The sequence below is a fragment of the Sarcophilus harrisii genome, chromosome 3 (assembly GCF_902635505.1).
Source record: "Sarcophilus harrisii chromosome 3, mSarHar1.11, whole genome shotgun sequence".
Classification (NCBI taxonomy): Eukaryota; Metazoa; Chordata; class Mammalia; order Dasyuromorphia; family Dasyuridae; genus Sarcophilus; species Sarcophilus harrisii.
In genome coordinates, this window is record NC_045428.1 from 133,984,264 (window position 1) to 134,006,837 (window position 22,574).

The following is a 22,574-nucleotide window of genomic DNA, read 5'->3' on the forward strand; positions in this document are numbered from 1 at the left end:
TGTCCTGAAGGAACAAGTTTTTGTGTTTCCTGCCAAGACTCCAGGAAAACACAATTCACCCACTTGGTGTGGTCCACTTGGTGTTTCTGTGAAGTTAGCCTGGAGGAGTTTGCCCTTCACACAGGTTATTCCTTGGTTTAAGAGTTTTATTCTTGTTTTCTCATGTTAATCCAGGACAACCTTTGTTCTGGCACAAGTCATCTTGATTTTTGGTCAATTTTTGTTGTTCACCCTGAGGTACAAATTTGTTCTGTATGTAGGAGAAATTTGCAGAGTTTGAAATTTACTGACCTACTTTGCCATGTTCTGAGAATCTTTAATATCTCTATTATTATTGTTGTTGTTATTGTTGTTGTAACTATTATTATATAATCTATGTTATTTATGCAATATGACTATGATGAAAAAATGTTTCAAGACTACATATCAACTCATATCAAAGTGCTTGCCTTATTAAAAAGAATTCAGAGGAGGAGTGGAGAAAGGGAATTGGGAACTCAAAAATTGTGTAAAAAATAAATGTTAAAATTGTTTTTCCATGTAATTACAAAGTAATAAAATATTACTGATAATTTGAGATCAGTTTCAGTTAAGTGATATGCTTTCAAGCATATATAATTTGGTCATTTTTTTCTCCTCGTTTCTCCACACTACCTTTCATCTCCCATCTTTTTAACATAGGTCAGGATTTCTTTCTATCTATTTAGAAACTTTGCCTTCCACCCTGCTCCCTGTTTAAGTGTTCCTTTTTTTTCCCCACTTAAGAAAGACTTCAGTCACTTGTCCCTGGTAATTTAGAGATTAGAAAAACATTCTTTGAGTCCCTTTAGCTTCTATAATAGCATTAAGCCATCAGTTTGCAATATGAATAAATGGAGAAAATGGATTTTTACAGAGAAATCAATTCTTTGAGCATAGACATGAAAAGAAAAGTTTTTATAGAATTAAAGTAAATGAGTATATGATAGAAAAGTCATCATCCTTTATGTTTCTTTGATTTACATGATTTATCAAGACATTTATACTGCTTGAAATGAACATATAATACATATTAAAGATGTTAGACATAACAGCAGAGAATAATGATTTTACTTATTACCACTGTCATAAATTGCTTTTTGTTTGTTTTTAATTCAGTGCATATAATTCAGTGCATTTTTTGGTATATTTAACAAGAGAATATATGCAAATAATAAGAGCAGGGTTAATGAGGCATTTTTATTATTAATTTTCTTGGGGCATTTTCTTCAAAACAGGAGTATATTAAACCATAAACAATGACAGATTTTTGATTAATAAAATATTTATCTTATAAAATGTTTCTTCAGTGCCAAGTTGATAAGAATAGAGGATTAATACTGAATTTTTTATGCTTTGGATGAAGTTAAATCTAAAGCAGAAATGATGCTGTAGACAAAATTGTTTTTAATATTTTTATTCCTTTACTGATATTTGCTTTACTTCTCAAAAAGGAATGCCATTCCATCAAAAGAAAGGGGGGCATTAAAAATTAAATAAAACAAATTAAAATAATCTTCATTAATTTTAAATGAAAATTTAAATGACAAAGTGAGAAAAATTAAAAACAAATATAAAATGCATTTTTATTTTGGAGTTGATTTTCCCCCTTTCCTCCCTTTCTCTTTTTGCTCTTCCTTTTCTTCTTTGCTTGCTTACTCTATCTTCCTTTCTTTCTTCCCTTCTTTCCTTTCTTCTTCCTTCTTTTTTCCTTACTCCTTTTCTTTCTCTGTTCCTACCTTCTGAATAAATACCAATTCTGAATTAAAATAAATAAAAATATATGTAATAAAAATAAAAAAAATAAACAGCACTTTTTATATATTTGGAAATTTGTTTAGTCATTTTAACCATGTCAACTGTTTGTGACTTCATTTGACGTTTTCTGAACAAAAATATTGGAGTACTTTGTCATTTCCTTCTTCAGCTCATTTTGTGGATGAAGGAAGTGACTTGTTCAGGGTCACAGGGGTAATAAGTATCTGAGACTAGATTTGAACTCTGGAAGATGGAACCCTCTAACTGCAAACTGGCACTATTTATACTGCACTGTATCATCTACCTGACACATCTTTGAAAATAATGTACCTCAAATGATGTTGTCATTTCAGTTAGAAATGATCAGTTAAATTTTATAATTTGCACATTTATACATGTGTATGTAGCTGTAGATAACATTTCTTATCTGGCACATAAACTTTTGACTTGGTGAGTTTTCCTTCCCTCCCTTTTTTAAGACAGTTAATTTAGGAAGTATAGACAGTCAGTATCAGCATCTCACACAAGTACCTAATTCTTGTTTCGTTAGTTTGAAAGCTAGAAAATGGTTGAATATTGCTTAGATTGAATCTTCAGTAACATCTTTTTCAAATTTTAAGACTCATTAATTTTATTGTAGTAACTTAGATATGATTTGCTTGCTACTAATGGCTCAATTAACAAGTTTTCTTCTCTATTATTGACTTGCATATTGTACATTTTTCTCTCCTAACTTCTCCCATGTTTCAGTGCTTTTTTTATTACCATCTATTGATTATGTAAGAGAGCAAATAAAGACCAAGTAAAATTAAGTTACTGCTGATAAATGAATAAACCCATAGAAGACAAATTTAAATAAACTGTGATGCACTAGAAAGCAATGTCATGCTCATTTTTAGTCTTATTACTAATATTGATAAATTATTCTCATAATATATTTGCAATAGGATGTATTTCATTATCAAGTTGGCAGAGTTTAAGTACATCTCTACTAGTTGAAAATCTTTCATTTTGGGGCCATTAGGTGGTGCAGTGGATAGAGCACCAGCCCTGAAGTCAGGAGGACCTGAGTTCAAATCTGGTCTCAGACACTTAACACTTCCTAGCTGTGTCATCCTAGGCACATTACTTAACACCAATTGCCTAAGAAAGAAAGAAAGAAAGAAAGAAAAGATCTTTCATTTTCTGGTCTTCTAATGGAAGATTTAGTTATATATATATATATATATATATATATATATATATATATATGCCATATAAGATACTGTCACTCAACAACTTCTTTCTATAGTTCCTCCATGCCATCCTGAACCCAACCAAAAAAAAAGTTTAAAAATGTTAAGAAAATAATTATTATTCCTGTCTAATTCTACCCATTTCAATTTAGAAATTGCCCCCACACATAAAAAAGTGTATATATATATATATATATATATATATATATATATATACACACACACACACCGTTTTATGTATAGATGTATATAAATAACTGGGTTATTTTTATTTTTTCCTTCACTTTTTAAGAAATTATTTTAGCATTTGTAAGCATAGCTTCAATGACACAGATAAATAATTTCTACATCTCTCCAGATTCATTGAAACTAAGAAAAATTTTGAAACTTGTTGAGTCAAAATTTTTCAATATGCTTTTTTTGACTTTAAAACTGAGAGATTTGCATTTCCAATGAAGCAGTAATGAACTGAACCAGCTACGCCCAGCGAAAGAACTCTGGGAGATGACAAAAAACCATTACATTGAATTCCCAATCCCTATATTTTTGTCCACCTGCATTTTTGATTTCCTTCACAAGTTAATTGTACAATATTTCAGAGTCTGATTCTATTTGTACAGTAAAATAACGGTTTGATCATGTATACTCATTGTGTATCTAATTTATATTTTAATATATTTAACATCTAGTGGACATCCTGCCATCTGGGGGAGGGGGTGGGGGGGTAAGAGTGAAAAATTGGAACAAGAGGTTTGGCAATTGTCAATGCTGTAAAGTTACCCATACATATAATCTGTAAATAAAAGGCTATTAAATAAAAAAAAAAAATGAGAGATTTGTAAAACACAATTTTTGCCACTATCCACTGCATGGAAATTTCAAACACACAAATATATATATATATATATATATATATATATATATATATATATATATATTTATTTATTTATATATTTATATGCTTGTGTGTGTGTGTGTGTGTGTGTTGTCATTAAAATGTAAGGTACAGACAGGATATGACAACAGGTTTTGTCTATATACTGTATTAGACTAGCAAGATTATATTCAATATTATAAAATAACTAATTAAAAAACTTAGTAGTTTCCTTAGGAAAAATTAACAAACAAAAAGAATCCTAGAACTTTTTATGAATTCCTCAAAAGAATAAAAAAGGAGTATCTGAATGTGGGAAGGCTAAGCTTTTAGTAAATTTATACATTGAACAAATAAGGAAAGCACATTTCTCCCCAACAGGAATCTGCATCAATTTAGGAAGGGGCTGAACTTTGCTAAGAGTACAGGAAAATAAAAGCAAGAATCTGGTAGGTAGAATTTTAGGAACGCCTAATTTAAATAATATAAAACTAACACATCTTTTATTTTTGTGTTTCCTAGATATTGGATATTTCATATAAGTTAATTCAGGTGATACTGATTACATGTTGGCATAAAGAATGAAGATGTTGCTCCTCTATTAAGATGCAGAAAACATCAGATTGGAGTACTTAATCATATTGTAGTTTTACATACAATGACCTCTGTATCTCATTATGCCTACCCATCCTGGGTACATAAATCTTCCAAAATACATAGATAAATTATATGTGTATGTTAATCTCAGCCTGCATTTGACTGTAAGGTCAAAGAATTGGAGAAAATATATTTTTTACTGTTTTACTAAATAATCTGCTCATTTCTCTTTTTAGGTTCAAAGATATCTTATGTATCATGTGTAAAAATGTTTTGGGAATAAACCCTCCTGGCAATATAAATGTTATTTTTTGTTTTCTGAAACCTATGCTGGTATCTATTTTTACATGTGAAATGTATTTTATAAATGTTGCTCATAAATATTTCTGGTACTATCCAACAATTTTTAAATGTATTTCCAAATAGCCCCCATTTTAACTAATATTATGACACCAATGTATATCCATTTTTTCTTCCCAGAATTGAGAAGGAAAGTAGTATAGATAGTTTCACTTTCCTTTTGTATTCTATGTAGTGATCTGGATATTGTAATTATATAGCTCTGATTAATACTTCTACCCAAAACTGAGGGAAATTATATATTGAAATACAAAGAAAAATATACCTTTTTTTACAGTATTTAAATGATTTTATTAAAGCTTTTTATTTTCAAAATACATGCATAAGTAATTTTCAACATTCAACTTTGCAAAAGTTTGTGTTCCAAATGTTTTTTTTTTTCTTTCTCCTCCCTCCCCAACTCATTGGCAAATAATTCAACATATGTTAAACATGGGTAACTCTTCTATATACATTTCCTCAATTATCATGCTACACAAGAAAAATCAGATCAAAAAGAAAAAGATGAGAATGAAAAAATGCAAACCAACAACAACAAAGTGAAAATATGTTGTTGTTTGTAATGTTCTCTTCTTTTCTAAAATATGATCATTCTCTCTGGGAGTAGGTTTCTTAGGGAGGTTTCTGGAGGCAGCGTTAGTTTCATTTCAAAAGAATAATCACCCCAAATGCAGCCAGGGATTAAAATCCAATTTATTGTCTCTTCCAAAATAACCTGGTAAGCTTTCCTTGGTTCCAACAGCTCTTGTTGCTAGTCCTTTGCCTCTGCCAGCTTCAGCTTCAGATTCAGCCTCCAGCTCCCTCTGAATCCTGGCTCCGAATCTCCTCAACTGACTGACCTCTGGCTTTCAATCTCTTCAACTGACTTCTCATTTGTGAATCTCCCAAAGTCTCCTCCTCTTCCTGTAGGCTTCTAGCTTATATAACCTCTCTAAAGGTGTGAACTCTAAAGTGTGACCGCTAATGTGTAAACTTTCTTAAAGGTGTGAGCTCTAATGTGTGCTCTCTAATGTGTAAACTCTCCCATACTTGTGAACTAATGTGTGAGCTAAAGTGTGAACTCTCAAAGGTGTAAACATAAGCATTGTTTCTATTAATTCTAGGGACTTAACACCTTGTAAGGATTCTAATAGTTGTTATCCATATTCAGTATGCAGTCCTCTCGTTCGATACAGATGCTCCCTTCATCACAAAATCATTGATACTAGCTTGAATCACCTCAAAGTTGAAAAGAACCATGTCCATCAGAATTTACCATTGTACAATTTTGCTATTCCTGTGTGTAGAATGCTCTTCTGGTTCTACTCACTTCACTTAACATCAATTCATTTAAGTCTCTCCATGCCTGTCTCAAATCATTCTGCTGATCGTTTCTTAGAGAAGAATAATATTCCATGACATTCATATACCATAACTTATTCAGCCATTTTCCAAATGACAAGCATCCACTCAGTTTCCAGTTGCTTGCCACTACACAAAGGGATACTATAAACATTTTTGAATATGTGAGTCATTTTTCCTGGTCTATGATCACTTTGGGATAAAAGCCCAGTAGAGGCACTATTAGATCAAAAGGTATGCACAGGCTGATAGCTTTTTGGGCATAGTTCCAAATTGCTCTCCAAAATGGTTGAAGCACTTCACAACTCTACCAACAATGCATTAGTGTCCCAGTTTTCTCACATCCCCATCAACATTCATAATCTTCCTATAATTTCAAGATATTAATATATCTTCCTATCACCTTAGCCAATCTGAGAGATGTATAGTGGTACCTTAGAGTTGTCTCAACTTACATTTTTCTAATTAGTAATGATTTCAAGCATTTTTATATGACAATATATAGTTTAATTATTCATCTGAAAATAGTCTGTTCATATCATTTGACCATTAATGAATTGGAAAATGTCTTGAATTTTAATAAATTTGAGTCACTTCTCTATATATTTTAGAAATGAGGCCTTTATCAGAGCCCTTAGATGTAAAATGTTTTCCCCGATATATTGCTTTCCTTCTAATCTTGACTGCATAGGTTTTATTCCCATGAAAACTTTTTTTTTTCCATAATACAATCAAAACTATCCATTTTACATTCTATAATGTAATTCTTCATTGGCCACAAATTACTTTCTTCTCCACATATCTGAAAAGTAGACTATCCTTACTTTTTCTAATATGCTTATGATTTCACTCTTTATGTCTAAATCATAAACCTGTTTCAACCTTATCTTTGTATAATGTGTTAAGTTTGTGTCATTGTCTAATTTCTGCCATAGTATCTTCTAATTTTCCTAACAATTTTTGTCAAATAGTAAGTTCTTATCCCAGAAGCTGGGGCCTTTGGTTTATTCAAACACTAAATTACCATAATAATTTACAATTGTGTCTTGTGAACCTCACCTATTCCATAGATAAACTACTCTATTTCTTAGTTAATACCAAATGATTTTGATAACTGCTGCTTTATAGTGTAATTTTAGGTCTGGTACAGTAGGCCACCTTCCTTTGTATTTCTTTTTTCATTAATTTCCTTGAAATTCTAGATATTTTATTCTTCCAGATGGACTTTGTTTTTTTTTTTTTTTTTAACTCTGGGAAGTAATTTATTGGGAGTTTGATTGGTATGGCACTGAATAAGCAGATTAATTTAGGTAGTATAGTCCTTTTTAAAAATTATATTAGCTTGGATTAGCATTAGCACTTGATATTTTTCCAATTGATTAGATCTAACTATATGTGTGGAAAGCATTTTGTAGTTGTGTTCATATAGTTCCTGACTTTGCCTTAGCAAGTAGACTCCCAAATATTTTATATTATCTATAGTTATTTAAAATGGAATTACTCTTTGTAAGTCTTGCTGTTGGACTTTCTTGACAACATGCAAAAATGCTGATAATTTATATTGATTTATTTTGTATCCTGCAACTTGTGCTAAAGTTGTGAGCTATTTCTAGTAGTGCTTTAGTTGATTCTCTAGGATTCTCTAAGAATACCATCATATCCTCTGCAAAGAAGGATAATTTGTTTCCTCATTACCTACTCTATTTCTTTTAATGCCTTTTTCTCTTATTATATAAGTTAATATTTCTAGCATATTACTGAATAATAATGGTGATGGGGGCAAACTTATTTCACCCTTGAACATATTGGGAATGGTGCTAATTTAGCTCCATTACATATGATGCTTTCTGATGGTTTTAAATAGATGTTCCTAATCATTAAAAAAAAAAAAAAAAAAAAAAAAAAAAACCAACTTGTTTTATTCCTATACTTTCCACTGTTTTTTAATAGGAATGGGTGTTGTTTTTTTTTTTTTTCAGATGCTTTTTTTGTGTGTCTGTTGAGATAATCATATGATTTTTGTTAGCTAGGTTATTGATGTAGTCAATTATGCTAATAGTTTTCCTAATATTGAAGCAGTTCTGAAATCCTGGTATAAATCGTACTTGGTCATGGTATATTATTCTGGGAATAATTTGCTGTAATTTCCTTGCTAATATTTTATGTAATATTTTTGCATCAATAATTATAATATAAAAAAGGAGCTAGAGATGGAAAGGAAATTGTACCATAAAAAGAGAAAAGCAGAGGTAAAAACAATGAAAAGTGCATCTCAAGAAGACACAAAGGAAATCTATTATATCTGAGAAAATAAAGGGAGGGGGATGAACATAGTGTGAATTTTACTCTCATCAGATTTGGCTCAAAGAGAAAATATTAGATACATTTGGTTTACATAGAAACTTCTCCCACCTCATTGAAAAGTGAGAGGGAAAAAGCGAAAAGAGAAACGTTAGAGTAAATAGAAGGGAATACAGAAATAATAAAGAAAAGGTTTAACAAAAGAATAGGGACTTCAAGGTGGAGGGAGGGATTCTAAAGAGGGAGGGCTCCGTGAGGCAAGTCGTGCTCATAAGTCTAATACTGGGGAGAGGAGTAAAGGGGAAAAGAAATAAAAAAGCATAATTCGGGGATAATAAAATGGCAGGAAATACAAAATTAGTATTTTTAACCATAAATGTGAATGGGGTAAACTCCCTCATAAAACAGAGGCAAATAAGCAGACTGGATTAAAAGCCAGAATCATACAATATGTTGTTTAGAGGAAACACATTTCATGCAGGGTGATACATGCTGAGTAAAGGTGAAAGGCTGGAGCAGAATCTACTATGCTTTAGGTGAAGCCAAAAAAGCAGGGGTAGCCCTCCTTATCTCAGATCAAACAAAAGCAAAAATTGATCTAATTAAAAGAGATAAGGAAGAGCACTATATCTTGCTAAAGGGTAGCATAGATAATAAGCCAATATCAATACTAAACATACATGCTCCAAGTGGTATAGCATCTAAATTCCTAAAGAAGAAGTTAAGAGAGCTGAAAGAAGAAATAGACAGCAAAACTATAATAGTGGGGCATCTCAACCTTGCACTCTCAGTATTAGATAAATCAAATAACAAAATAAATAAGAAAGAAATTAAAGAGATAAATAGAACACTAGAAAGGTTAGGTATGATAGATCTTTGGAGAAAACTGAATGGAGACAGAAAGGAGTACGTTTTTTTCTTGGCAGTTCATGGAATCTATACAAAAATTGACCATACATTAGGACATAAAGATCTCAAATTCAAATGCAGAAAGGAAGAAATAGTAAATGCATCCTTGTCAGATCATCATGCAATAAAAATTACATTAAGTAAAAAGCAAAGGGAAAATAGAACAAAAAGTAATTGGAAACTAACTAATCTCATCCTAAAAAATGATTGGGTGAAACAGCAAATCATACATACGATTAATAATTTCACCCAAGAAAATGACAATAATGAGACATCATACAAAAATGTGTGGGATGCAGCCAAGGTGGTAATTACAGGGAATTTTATATCTCCACAGGCTTACTTGCATAAAATCAAGAAAGAGAAAATCAATGTATTAGGCTTGCAACTAAAAAAGCTAGAAAAAGAGCAAATTAAAAACCCCTAATCAAACACTAAACTTGAAATTTTAAAAATAAAAGGAGAGATCAATAAAATTGAAAGTAAAAAAAAAACTATTGAATTAATAAATAAAACTAAAATCTGGTTTTATGAAAAAAACAACAAAATAGATAAACCCTTGGTAGCTTTGATTAGAAAAAGGAAAGAGGCAAATCAAATTGCTAGTCTTAAAATGAAAAGGTAGAACTTTCCACTAATGAACAGGAAATTAGAACAATGGTTAGGAGTTACTTTGCCCAACTTTATGCCAATAAATTTGATAACTTAAATGAAATGAATGAATACCTTCAAAAATGTAGGTTGCCCAGATTAACAGAGAAAGAAGTAAATTGCTTAAATAGTCCCATTTTAGAAAAAGAAATAAAACAATCTATTTAATCAACTCCCTGAAAAAAAATCCCCAGGTCCAGATGGATTTACATGTGAATTCTACCAACTTAAAGAACAATTAACTCCAATGCTATATAAATTATTTGACAAAATAGGAATGAAGGAGTTTTACCAAATTCCTTTTATGACACAAACATGTTACAGATACCTAAACCAGGTAGGTCAAAAACAGAGAAAGAAAATTGTAAACCAATTGTAAACCAATGAGGAAACCAAATTATCACTCTTTGCAGATGATATGATGGTATACTTATGAACCACAGAGATTCTACTAAAAAGCTATTAGAAATAATCCACAACTTTAGCAAAGTTGCAGGATACAAAAGAAATCCCATAAATCCTCAGCATTTTATACATCACTAAAAAAATCCAACAGTAAGAGATAGAAAGAGAAATTCCATTTAAAATAATTGTCAATAATATAAAATACTTGAAAATCTATTGGCCAAAGGAAAGTCAGGAACTATATGAGCAAAACTACAAATCACTTTCCACACAATTAAAGTCAGATCTAAACAACTGGAAAAATATTAAGTGCTCTTGGATAGGTTGAGCAAATATAATAAAGATGAGAATACTATCTAAACTAATCTATCTTTTTAGTGCTACACTAATCAGACTCCCAAGAAACTATTTTAATGACCTAGAAAAAAATAACAAAATTTATCTGGAAGAACAAAGGGTCAAGAATTTCAAGAGAACCAATTAAAAAAATGAAGGTGGCCTAGCTGTACCTGGTCTAAAACTGTATTATAAAGCAGTGATCACCAAAACCATTTGGAATAGGCTAAGAAACAGACTAATTGATCAGTAGAATAGGTTAGGTTCACAGGACAAAATAGTCAACACCTACAGCAATCTAGTGTTCAACAAATTCAAAGACCCCAACTTTTGGGATAATAATTCAATATTTGACAAAAAACTCCTGAGTAAATTTAGTATGGCAGAAACTAGACATTAATTCATATTTAACACTATACACCAAGATAAGATCAAAATGGGTTCATGATCTAGGCATAAAAAATGAGATTATAAATAAATTAGAAGAACATAGGATCGTTTACCTCTCAGACCTGTGGAGAGGAAGGAATTTGTGACCAAAGAAGAACTAAAGATCATTATTGATCACAAAATAGAAAATTTTGATTATATTAAGTTTAAAAGTTTTTTTTTAAATAAAACTAATGTTGACAGGATTAGAAGGGAAGCAATAAATTGGGAAAACATTTTTACAGCTAAATGTTCTGATAAAGGACTCATCTCCAAAACATATAGAGAATTGACTCTAATTTATAATAAATTAAGCCATTCTCAAATTGATGAATGGTCAAAGGATATGAACAGACAATTTTCAGATGAAGAAATTGAAACTATTTCAAGTCATATGAAAAGTTGTTTCAAATAATTGTTGATCAGAGAAATGCAAATTAAGACAACTGTGAGATATCACTACACACCTGTCAGATTGGCTAGGATGACAGGAAAATATAATGCTGAATGTTTGAGGGGATGTGGGAAAACTTGGACACTGATGCATTTTTGGTGGAGTTGTGAACGGATCCAACCATTCTGGAAAACAATTTGGAACTGTCCTCAAAAAATTATCAAACTGTGCATACCCTTTGATCCAGCAATTTTACACTGGGCTTATATCCCAAAAAGATATTAAAGAAGGGAAAGGGACCCATATGTGCAAAAATGTTTGTGACAGTTTTTTTCATAGTGGCTAGAAACTGGAAACTGAGTAGATGCCCACCAATTGGAGAATGGCTGAGTAAATTGTGATATATGAATGTTATGGAATATTATTTTTCTATAAGAAATGACCAGCAGGATGAGTACAGAGATGGTTGGAGAGACATACATGAACTGATGCTAAGTGAAATGAGCATAACGAGGAGATCATTATATACTTCAACAACAATACTACATGATGATCAATTCTGATGAACATGTTTCTTCAACAATGAGGATCCAATCAGTTCCAAATGATCTGTAATGAACAGAACCAGCTACACCCAGAGAAAGAACACTGGGAAATGAGTATGCACCACAAGATAACATTTCTACTCTTTTTGTTGTTTGCTTTCATTTTTGTTTTTTCTTCTCAGGTTATTTTTACCTGCTTGCAACAAAATAACTATATAAATATGTATACATATATTGTATTTAACATATATTTTAACATATTTAATATATATGGGACTACCTTCCATCTAGGGCAGGGGATGGAGGGAAGGAGGAGAAAAGTTGAAATAGAAGTTTTTGCAAGAGTCGATGTTGAAAAATTACCATGCATATGTTTTGTATATAAAAAGCTATAATAAAATAAAATAATAATCATTAGGGAAATTGGTCTATCATCTTATTTTTTTGGCTCTATTTGGATTAGGTATCAGTAACTATCTGAATTATAAAAGGTATATGGTAGGACTCCTCCTTTTCCTATTTTTCCAAATACTTTGCACAATATTGGAGTTAATTGTTCTTTAAATGTTTGGTACAAATCACATGTAAATTCATTTTGTCCTGGAAATGTTTTCTGAGGCAGTATGTTAATAGCTTGTTTAATTTCTTTTTCTAAAATTTTCTAAATTTCTTTAAGTAATTTCTTTCTTTCTTTGTTAATTTGGACAATCTATATTTTTATAAATATCCATGCATTTCACTTAGATTATCAGATTTTTGGCATACATTTTTGTGAAATAGCTTCTAATTATTGCTTAAGTGTTTTCTCTTTGGTGGAATGTTCAACCTTTTCATTTTTGATACAAACAATTTGTTTTTCTTTTTTTCCTAATCTCTATTTTGTTTTTTTTATTAAACCAATTATTAATTTTATTTATTAGTTCAATAGTTTTCTTACTTTTATTTTGTCAATCTCCCCTTTTATTTTCAGAATTTCAAATTTGATATTTAATTGGCATTTTAAAATTTGTTCTTTTTCTAGTTTTTTTTTTTTTAGTTGAAAGCCCAATTCATTGATGTTCTCTTTCTCATTTTATGCAAGTAAGCATCTAGAGGTATAAAACTTCCCCTAAAAACTGCTTTGACTGCATTCCATAAATTTTGATATGTTGTCTTATTATTGTCATTCTCTTGGATGAAATTATTGATTGTGTCTATTATTTATTGTTTCACCCAATCATTCTTTAAAATTAGATTACTTAATTTCCAATCAATTAAAAATAAAATACCTAAGGGAAAAACAAAGTAGAAAATTTTATGAGCTTATCTATTTATCTACATTTGTAATATCAGTAATTGTTGATTAATACTTCAATACTGATTACTTATCTGGAATAAAGAGGAGTACAATGAAGCATTCCATTCTACTAAGTAATCAGTCGATCTTAGACTAGGATATAGCAATTATTGTTGTGACTGAATTGAGAAAACAGATTTGGTTGCTCATAGGGTTAAACTTTTTTTAATCAAAATTGATCCAACTTTTTAAAAAAAATACCCTAAGATCTCTTAAATCTGATATAAAACATTGAGTGAAGAAACATGAATTTGCTTTTATCCCTTAGAAAATACTAAGAAGATTCTATTAAAATGAAGGTATTTATCCATGATAAATTGTTCCAGAAGCAGGTTGAAGGACATCTAGATATACAGAATTTTGATTACTCCTTTCATTCCTTCTGGAAATTCACTCTGTTCATCAAATTCTCATGAATGATACAATAAATAGCCTTAGGATAGCCATTGATTGATTGAAAGACACATCTTTGGAACTACCATTAAGAATAACCTAATCTTTAGCACTTTTTTTAAAGCAATTTACATATGTCTGTTAACAGGCATTGTATCCAAGTGCCATCATTTTACCCAGTCTCTCTGTCTCTGTCTCTCTTTGCCTCTTTCTGTTTCTCTCCATCTCTGTCTCTGACTGTCCCTCTCTTCCTATCCTTTTCCTTCTCCTTCTCCTTCTTCTCTTTCTCCTTCTCTTTCTCCTTCTCCTTCTCCTTCTCCTTCTCCTTCTCCTTCTCCTTCTCCTTCTCCTTCTCCTTCTCCTTCTCCTTCTCCTTCTCCTTCTCCTTCTCCTTCTCCTTCTCCTTCTCCTTCTCCTTCTCCTTCTCCTCCTCCTTCTCCTTCTCCTTCTCCTTCTTCTTCTTCTTCTTCTTCTTCTTCTTCTTCTTCTTCTTCTTCTTCTTCTTCTTCTTCTTCCTCTCCCTCCTTCTCTCTTTCACTTCCCTTTACCTCTCTCTCTGTCTTTTTCCTTCTCTCTCTCCCTCTCTCCCCCTCTCTCTCTCTCTCTCTCTCTCTCTCTCTCTCTCTCTCTCTCCCCAATCTATTAATCCTGATGCTCACAAAAGCTCAGATTGATCACTGGGAAGGGAGATTCATATTCCTTTATTCTTTTGAAGATCAACATTATTTATTAATAATGTAGACAAATGATTCTGCTACCACAGAGATGAATAGATGTCTGTCACTATATCTTAAAATATCCTGGCAACAAAAGTTAAATGTCAAATATGTTGTGTTACATTGCTTTTATTTTCTGACAGTGGGAAGCATCTTGATTCTTCTGTAAAAGTTCTGCCTGTCCTACCTTCCCTCCTCCAGGAGGTAAACTCAAATGGCAATTAACCTAGTACATCTTTGATTTTCAACAATAATAAAATACTAAACAACTAGGAATATTAAAGAAAATAGTTGATAAATTGATTAAAAGGAACGTATATTTGGGGTTGGTATATGCCAGCAAGAAAATTGATGCTTGATAATGATTTAACTCATACATCTTTATCCTAAAAACATACTTGTTGCAATCAATCCCCAAACTTGAAATCATGCTGGCAATTTGATTTTTAATATTTGTATATTGTACACTGATGCAACATATCACTTTCTGAATATTTCACTTTTTCTGCAGGTTACAAAAAATAGTCATATTTTAGCTAAATAATTGAAGAAGCACATTCTCAGTTTTCATACCTATTCTTGGATCTGTTCCAGGAAAGTTGGCCAGCATTTTATAATTGTTTTAATATGACTTAAAGAAATGCCCTGACATTTTATTGACTTTTTCTGATACACTATTGAAACAAGATACTTCTGACACAGCAATATAATTATAGAAAACATATATTGACATAGAAGGAATTTTTAATGGACTTAAAATAGTGGAATTTTCATAAATTGCAGTGAACATTAGAGTTATTTCTTTTTCTATGATTTTAATATGACACAATTATCAAATGTTTTAAGTAAAAAAAAGGTCAGAATAATCAGGGAAGAGTGTACTGTGTCCCTGAAATATAAGCTAAATGAATCTTGTTACCTTGTCAAGTTCTTTAGTCATTCATATAAAATCCTCTACTTTTTTGGGAAAAAGGAAGTCATGCACTAGAGACGTTAGCATTTTTTAGAATATGTAATGATAGAAAAAATAAATGATGGCTTTTAGTATCCATGGCATGTAAGGTTTATAACCATGATGTTGTATATAAGGTAAATGAAATTATGTTAGAGAATTTATATCTAGAGTATCAATGCTAAGGAACCACTTTTTTCTATCTAATTTTAAAAGCAGGAATTACAATATGGTTTTGCAGTTTTAATTTGGACTGCTTGCTTGTGATTTTCAAATGCTATTAGCATTAAGGAAATAGGGAATTCTTGTGTGTGTGTGTGTGTGTGTATATATATATATATATATATATATATATATATATATATATATAATTTTCCAGAGTTAAATAAAAGATTTTTTAAACATTTGTTTTATAAACTTTGAGTTCCCATTTCTCTTTTTTCCTCCCCACTGCCCCACTGAGAAAGCAAATGTGAAGTTATGTAAAATATTTCCATAAAAGTCATATTGCAAAAGAAAACATAGACAACCCTCAAAAAGACCCTCAAGACAAAAAGTATGCTTCGGTTTGTATTCAGACACTATCAGTTCTTTCTTGGGTTATGGATAGCACTTGAGTAGCATTTTTCATCTTAAGTCCTTCATAATATTATTGGATCATTATATTGCCGAGAATAGCAAAGTCATTTACAGCTGATCATTCAACAACATGAGTATTACATTATATGTAGTACATTTCACTTTGCTTGAGCTCATGTAGGATTTTCCAGATTTTTCTGAGAGTATTCCCTTCATCATTTATTGTAGAACAATAATATTCCATCATAAACATATACCACAATTCATTCTGTCATTCACCAACTGATGGGTATCTCCTCAATTTCTAGTTCTTTGTCCTGAGAAGAGGGGTGCTATAAATATTTTATAGATATAGGTCCTTTTTCTTTTTAATTTCTTTTTAATTCATGCCTAGTAGTGATATTGTTAGATTGAAAGATATGCATGATTTTATAACTCTTGGAACATAGTTCATATTTTTTTGATTATCAATTGAGGAATGGCTTTTATTTTTTATAAATGTGACTTAAGTTCCCTATTCATTTGAAAAATGAGGGCTTCATTAAAGAAATTTGCTTCAATTTTTTTCATAATTACTATCACTAATTATAGCCCCCCTTTTATTCTATTCTCTCTCTCTCCTTTCACACTGTCCCTCTTCAAAAGTGTTTTGCTTCTGACCATTCCTTCTCCCAGTAGGCCCTTTGCCCCATTCTTCTCATATGGCCTTCTGCTCTTATAAATAATATGGAATTCTTTCCTAAGTATTGCATACTTAAGAGTCTAAAGGGTATGTTAATGACAAATTGGATTCTCATCCTTCTTTATTCAATCTACTTCAATAATCATCTTTCCAAGTTTTTGTTTTATTCAGTCATTTCATCAAGCGAACTCTTCATGAACCTATGCACCATATTCTCCATAGAAATTTGGCAAAGGTACTGAAGTGGTTTGCCTTTTAGGCTCTCCAGTGGATTAAGTCAAACAAGAATTAAGTGACTTACCCAAGGTCACAGAGCTACTAAGCCTGAAGCTGGATTTTAATTCATCTTTAATTCCTGACTTCAGGACAAGTTCTGTTTCAATTGAATCACATAGCTATCTCCTTTCAAATTTTTACATTTACCAAATATTTTGATAATTGCTACTTCAGGGTATAATTTAAAGTATGGAATTGTACTATGATGGAGAGATCAACTCTTCCATTTTTAAATTTCACAACTAGTTCTTACTTATTGAATTATTCTATCTTTTTATGGATAAAATTATCATTATGGTAAATTACAAATGTACTAGTTATCTGCTGTTGACAGAGAACTCTAATAGTTATGCAGATAAATGAAGTCCAAAAGAATTTCATAGCTCACTATTAGGTTTGAGAACCTTTTAATTTATCCTTTGTGTCCTGGTAGGCTCTAGCATACCTCCATAACAATATGGTTTCTCTTTCCCCTATTTTAGAAACCAACATGATTTCTCTCTATCATGCTCCACTTTACTCTGACTACTGGGTTTTTTATATAAACATATCTTAATATTTGATTTTACCCCATGGCTAATTTTATTTCTGATATTTCTTTCATATAAAGAATACCTTTCCAGGTAATTTCAGCAATTGAAAGATAATTTCATGCCACTAAATCTCCATAATACACAAAAACTCAAATTTCCTTCTCTCCATAAGAATCTCTTATTCCCTCTGTTAATACCAAGGCTGTTTTCTGCCCACACATATAAATAGAAGAATTTTCCCATTACAGTTAGGCATTTAAAGACAATTAAGACAGCACATACTCCCACTCCTGAAGAAAGGAAAAATCAGACTAAATGTGATATCCTATATTGCATAACTCTATAATGAAAATTTAATGCATGTTTTTATCTTCATTTCTCTTAAAATTGCTTGCCTCTCCTGAAAATAAAATCCACATTTAGAAATTGATTAATTAATAGTTTGTTACAAAAATTTTGCTAGAGATTTTGGAAACCTAATTTATTGTTGACTGAAATGAATATCTAATATGGTATTTGATATTCCCCTTAACCTTACTCATTTATATAGTACTTCCATACAAAAATCTCTCCTTTAAAACATTTATAAATTAAATTCCATTATTTGTTATATCATACCTGAATATCTGTTTTTTCAACATTCTTAAGATGACTTTGCATTGCATAAATATTAAAATTATTGTTATAATATTTCAAGTATAGTACAATGATCATTATTTAATTTATTAGTTTTATAAGATCAGTAAGTAAGTTTACAAATGAATATTATCATTTCCCCCCTTACATCAGGCCTATTGTCATTACTTTCATATTACCCATGGGGAAACTGAGGCAGATAGAGGTTACATAAGATACTTTAGTTAATGGATTTCACAGTATCTACCAAATAATAGTATTATTTATTGATCATTGACTTGTCCAGAGTCATAGGGCTTGCATAAGAGTGAATTTGAAATCAGGTCTTCAGACTCTAAATCTAGTACTGTATCCCCTTCATGACCTAGCGGTCAAAGAAACAAAGATCTTTTCTTTGTTATAAATGGAACAAGCTTGCATAAGTGTAAAGTGACATTTCAAGAAGTAAACTCATTTCTCTGGTATTAAAATTGGCTGAACTTTTAAGTTTCTTAATAAAGAAAACAAAATTTTAGTTTCAAAATAGGTGTTTTTCTTCACTAACAAAGGAGATGGCAGATGGAAATTCATAATGGCCTATATGAATGAGTTAAGTGTTTTAAATATTAAAAAAATCAAAATGATCTTTAGATAATTAGTCATTATGTGTTCAGGTGGAGACTGCATGATTTGTTTAAAATATTGTAGAAATAATTCAAACACTGGGCAGTGGGTAGGACAAGAGGATTTATAAGATCACCTTGACCACAGCTTTCCAAGAGAGATCTGACTGCCTCAATTAGGATAAATATCTACTTTACTTCTTACTCTAGAGCTTTCACAGGGAGCCCTGGACCAGCACCAAATTGAGGCCTGTAGTCTCTTGTTTGCTTCAGAGCTTTTTCACTGAGTTTCATCTTTGCCCTAATCCATTTCCTCTTTTCTTAATTTCTCCTCACTCTGAAGACTTCCCAGAGTGACTTGTAATACCTTCCCCTGGCCTGTTTATTTCAGAGGCTTCTCCAACTATCCAAAGGAAAACAAATCTTTTTTTTTTTTTTTCATCTAAAGCATTTTCCTTTCTCACTGTTTTATCAGTTATTCACTGAGACATCACTCCTTCCCGATGGCATGATATCAATACCAACTCTTTTTAGTGTTTGAGTTGAAATTTCTTTCATATCCTAATTCACCAGTCATGGTAAATGAGCAGTAATATTCCTTGCTACCTTTTAATACTTAGAGATTTTACCTTAACCTCAACTACTATAACTTAACCATTTTCTCCTTCTTCAAGATTTATTTATACCATTCAAATTTATCAACAGTTCAGATGCTGGTTGTTAGTAATCAACTTTCAAAAGATTTTACTTCCTTCCTCAGTGAGTTCAGTGCCTAAGGCCCAATATATTTTCCCCCAAAACTTCTTCTTTCATACTAGGAGATTCAAATATTCCCTCCCTAAAATAACCTAATGTTCCAATTTCTCAATCTGCTCATTTGTCATTAATTATTCACACACTGCACTTTAGCTACAGAGAGGTGTTCCTATCCTTAATCTTGCCATCATCCATAAATAATCTTCTGTGATCATGAACTCAGAAATTCCTTTATCTGATCATAAGCTTTAATCATTCCATCTTTTCCTATACATAAAGAACCTTGACACTTTTCTTCATCTGTACTTTTATTTCTGAAATCTCTATACCTTAGTTCTTTACCATTCTATCCCCCCATACACTGGCTATACTCTCCTCTCTTCTATCACATTTTATTGATGAATGAGTTCAACTTCGCATTATTTTATACAATCAAATCCCTTGCTTCCATATACTTTTATAGGTGATGTCTTGCCAGCCACAATACTGGTTTATTCCCACCATCCACAACCTTTCTATTAGTTATATGTTGCTAAAGAGAGCTAGAGGAAGTCACAAAATCATATTGCCTGAAAACATTACAAATTTTTGTTGCATGACTTGAATGCAGAGCTCACATCAACAAGGCAATTCTTTTATGCCTCCTTACTAAATCAGTTGACATAAAATATATAGTAGGTATTTCAATGGTTTTCATCTGTTCTCAAGATTTCCATGGTATCTTACATTTTCATGTCCTGGTGCTTCTGGAACAGAAGCTGAGAAATTTGCTGAGAGAGACAGAAACAAGATTTCCCATAGAGCTAAATTGTTCTGCTTCTAAAGATTTGACCAGGAATAAAAGTATGACTATCATTCACTTGGGCTACAAGGTGTAAGGGTATTAAATCACAGTGGTGACAAAATGAAATGATTTCTTTAAGTATATGAGGAACCAATGAAAAGATCTCTGTGCCTGTGTTTTCTGAATGTCATAAATGTTGGCAGTGCTTAATAGAACAGGAAAGAAAGAATCATTTGTTTTCTCTGAAGTGTTGGAAGCAAATTGTCCTCCAACAGTGGGGGACAGGCTCCAATGGGGAAGCTGACACCCAGCAACTATAAAATCTGGCTGGTTGGGTAATGCAGCATGCTTCCCCTGCCGATATGGTGAACCATTTTAGGGAGCAGGCAGGAGGGCAGGCAGCTGCTGATATTTTCATTTTTATGGCTTTGTGAATTGATAGATTGAAGAGTTTGGAAGAATCTGTGGAGGTATATGGAAGCTCCAAAGCAAAGGATGAGTAGTTAAAAAAATTAATTTAACAACATGAAGAAAGATAAGAGAAAATACAGAAGAAAAGAAAAGGAAAAAATACAAAAGAAAAGAAAGATTAAAGGATAAAAAAGATCTTATACTTTATTGTTTACTTAGAATGAGTGAAGTATTGATTATGATTGTTCAGAGCAAAGGATTCCTGATGCTGAATGTATTTTATCAGTATTTTACCTTTCCCCCTGAGTGAGTTAAAAAAGAGATAAGGTCTCATCAACTGTACTCAACTTTTTCAGTGAAAGGTGAGGAAGGAGAGAGAAAGGGAAGAGGAAATCCCTATCACAAAATAGAAATTCATAAAATAAAGAGAATTCAAATTGGGAGGAAAAGTAGAAGGAATGGGTATCCCATGAATCTCATTTTCATCTGAATTGGAGAAAGGAAGAATAAATACAATGATGTATATCCATCCAATTTATGTCCATGCCATACCTAAAATATATTATTACAAAAAGTGCATAAAAATAATTAATCTTTAAATGGAAAGAAGAACAGGAAAAAAGAATGATTGCTTATTCAATTCTCCTCTTGAGTTATTAATCAGCTCAATTAATATGAATTTGGTTACACTTTAATTTTGTTTAGTGCTTATTTTTATAATAATTTGATATATTGTTCTGATTCCTTTCTCTTTATTCTGCATCAGTTCATACAAGTCTTTTCATGTTTGTCTGATTTCTCATATTTGTATTTTCTTATATTAAATCATCTATTTCACATATAGGTTAAACTCAAGATTTCTTCAACAAATTATCACTTGGATTTTTGTTTAATATCACATGAAAAATTATGCAAATTGTTACTGTAAGCATAAACAACTTTCTAAATGTATCAACCCTCTGTTATAATAATGTGAAAATTTTGATGATAGTTTTAAAAGTGATAATACTAAAAATGGGAAGGCTCTATGAAATAATGGGCACATAGAAACATTGTTGGTGAAGTTGTGAATTGATAAACATCATTCTAGAAAATGATTTAAAATTAGCAATATACATTGTTGTGACACTGTCATTGCTAGTCATATGTGACACAAAAATAAGAAATTGAAGGATAGATGATATACACAAAATCTTTATAGCATTAACAAAAATCATGGTTGTTGGCTATCTGCATTTTTTTATTTGAAATTTTCATATCATTTGGTCATTTGAACATCAGTAATCAGTCAACAGTATGTTTATTTGATACCCTCAATGTGCAAACCACTGTGCTAAATTTTAGGAGTAAAATACAAAAAAAAAGTTCCTACTGTCAAAAAGAATATTTTAAATATGAGATAAGTAAAAATCTTTACTGTAAAAAATTTTTATTGAAACTATTTACTGAAAAACCAGAAAGGGAATGAATACTAACAATAATCAGGCATATCAGGAAAGAATTCAAGTAGAAGACAATATTTTAGCTTTATTTTAAGAAAGAAAGTCATTTTTTGATGTGGATGTGACAAGGGAGTACATTCTAGGCTTTGGGAATATCCTACATGTAAAATAAGATATTGTGTATTGTGTGAAGCATAAACAAAGCCAGATTGGCTTCATCATAGAAAGTAGAAATCTACCGTCATATTGAAAAGACAAGTTGAGAACATGTTGTAAAGTCAAAAAGAAAAGTTTAAATTTTATCCTATAGGTAATAGGTATAT